This window comes from Phyllostomus discolor, chromosome 2, assembly GCF_004126475.2.
Source record: "Phyllostomus discolor isolate MPI-MPIP mPhyDis1 chromosome 2, mPhyDis1.pri.v3, whole genome shotgun sequence".
Taxonomy (NCBI): Eukaryota; Metazoa; Chordata; class Mammalia; order Chiroptera; family Phyllostomidae; genus Phyllostomus; species Phyllostomus discolor.
In genome coordinates, this window is record NC_040904.2 from 58,706,855 (window position 1) to 58,709,743 (window position 2,889).

At 43.0% G+C, this 2,889-nt stretch overlaps 1 non-coding gene across 1 annotated transcript; it reads right to left on the reverse strand.

Moving 5' to 3' along the window:
- Positions 1-1,419: 1,419 nt before the first annotated feature.
- LOC114491164 lies at positions 1,420-1,527 on the reverse strand. The gene has a single exon (XR_003683979.1). It is a non-coding gene; the product is annotated as a U6 spliceosomal RNA (small nuclear RNA).
- Between the last annotated feature and the right edge of the window lie 1,362 nt (positions 1,528-2,889).

Sequence of the window (2,889 nt, forward strand, 5' to 3'; positions counted from 1 at the left end):
ATATAAAAGCAGATAAAAACAAATAGCATGTTTTCCCATGCTCAAAGATTTCCAGACTCAATAGCTTAACTAAAAGACTCCTTGAAAAATCTATTATGATTTTTCTTCACAATTTCTCCAAGGCTCTTTGGAAAAAATCAGTCTCTTCCCTTCTCTGTCTCCCAAACTCCAACAGCAGATCAGAAATGCTAAAGGGAATCATTTCTACCGAATGGCATGGTGTTTGGGAAGCCATGGTAGTGGGCAGACCCTCTCAGCCTGATGTGTTCTTGTTGTGCCACCACATGCCAACAGGCCTTGGCCCCTGCAATATGGTTTTCCATGGTAATGACAATATTTCACCCTTTTATATAGTCACCCTTATGAATTCTTAAAGTATTATAAGATCTATTTAGTCAGTTTGGGCTACTACTATAACAGAAAACCACAGATTGGATGGATTAAACAAGACACATTTCTTTCTCAGAGTTCTGAAGGCTGATAAATCTAATATCAAGGTGCCAGGATATCTAATGCTTAGTGAGAACACTATTTTTTCTCTTTCCATTGAATTTATTGGTTAACAAAATTGTTCATGTTTCAGGTACATAATTACGTAATACCTCATCTGTACACTATATTGTGTGTTCACCACCCCAAGTCCAGTCACTGTTCATCACCATTTATCTCCCTGTACCTTCCTCCACCTCTCCCTATAACTCAGCAATTCCCACACTACTGTCCATGAGATTTTTTTCCTCTCTTTTTCTCTTCTCCTCAAACCCCCACTCACCCACCCAGCCACTCAAGCCCCCAAGCCCCCAAGCCCCACCCAACCCCCCACCAAAAGCTGTCAGACTTCTCTCTGTCTATGGGACTATCTCTATTTTGCTTTATAGTTCATTAAATTCCACACATGGGTAAAATCATATGGTACTTGTCTTTCTCTGAATGACTTGTTTTACTTAGCACAATACTCTCCAGATCCATCCATGCTGCCACAAAGAGTAAGAATTCCTTGTTTTTTACAGTCAAGTAGTATTCCATTGTGTAAATGTACCATAGCTTTTTTATCCACTCATCTACTGATGGGCCCTTGGACTGCTTCCAGATCTTGACTATTGTTAACAGCCATCTTCTAACTTACACAGCAGACAGCAGAGATTATCTCTCTCTCATCTCTTCTTAGAAGGTCACTAATCTCATTCATGAGGGCTCCACCCTATTACCTAAGTACTCCCAAAGGCTTTGCTATGTATTACCAACACATTAGGGGTTAAGATTTCACCATAAGAATTTCAGAAAGGGGGAAGGCACAAACATTTAGTCCTTAACAACATCTATTCTGCTTTTTTATATTAATGCTGTATAAAGGCTTCCATGCCAATATATTAAAATATTACATCATTGTAAACAAATTGATTTATCTCTCTCTTTTTTTTTAATACAGAATGCTTCATGAATTTGTGTGTCATCCTTATGCAGGAGCCATGCTAATCTTCTCTGCATCATTCCACATTTTAGTATATGTGCTGCCAAAGCAAGCACTGATTTATCTCTTTATATGGTTTTTCCAAACCAGTACACCAAAACTCCCTTGATGTTGACCTCATTTAAAGTACAAAATTTGAGGACTTCCAGCCAAGATGGAGGCGCAGACAAGGTGTGTCTACCTCGTCGCACAACCAAAATAAGGACAACAATTTAGAAACAAAATAACAGCCAGAACTGAAAATTGAACTGTATGGAAGTCTGACAACCAAGGAGTTAAAACAGACACATTCATCCAGACCGGTAAGTGGGGCAGAGTCCAACGGCAGGGCAGAGAGGGGTCAAGGCACAAAAAGTGGTGGCAGCAGGCATGCAAGGCACCCCAGGTGGGCAAGACCACAGCAGGCAGACCCTGGACACACAGGCGGTGGCTGGCAGACCCCAGGTGCAGGTGGCAATGGGTAGACCCAGCGAGGCGATGATTGTGAAGTGAGGCACTACACACAAGGTGGCTGGCTGACCAGGTGGTCCCACATTCATGCACAAATAAACCAAGCGAAACTGGGGAGCCAGACAAACTACACAACCCAGGGTCCCAGCGCCAGGAAATAAAGCCTCAAAACACCAATTGAAAACACCTGTGGGGGTTGAGGTGCTGGAAGAAACTCCCAGCCTCACGGGAGAGTGCGTTGGAGAGACCCACAGGGTCCTAGAACCTACACAAGCCCACCCACATGGGAATCAGCACCAGAAAAGCCCAGTTAGCTTGGGGGAAGCAGAGGAAGGGACTGAAACCCAACAGAGAACAGACCAAGTGCCATTGTTCCTTCTCTGACCCCACCCCTACATACCGTGTCACAACCCAGTGACCTGGGTTACCCTGCCCTGGTGAACACCTAAGGCTCTGCCCCTCACTAGTAACAGGCATGACAAAACACAAAAAAAAATGGCCCAAATGAAAGAACTGATCAAAGCTCCACAACAAATACAACTAAGCGACCAAGAGGTAGCCAACCTATCAGATGCACAGTTCAAAGCACTGGTGATCAGGATGCTCACAGAATTGGTTGAATTTGTCGGAAATTAGATGAAAAAGTGAAGGCTACGCTAAGTAAAATGAAGGAAAATGCACAGGGAACCAATAGTGATCAGAAGAAAACTGGGACTCAAATCAATGGAGTGGGCCAGAAGAAAGAAAGAAACAACCAAACAGAAAAGAATGAAGAAATAAGAATTCAAAAAAATGAGGAGAGTCTTAGGAACCCCCAGGACGTCTTTAAACGTTCCAACATTCGAGTTATAGGGGCTCCAGAAGGGGAAGAGGAAGAGCAACAAGTGGAAACATTATTTGAACAAATAATAAAGGAGAACTTCCCCATTCTGGCAAAGGAAATAGACCCTCAGGAAGTCCAGGAAGCT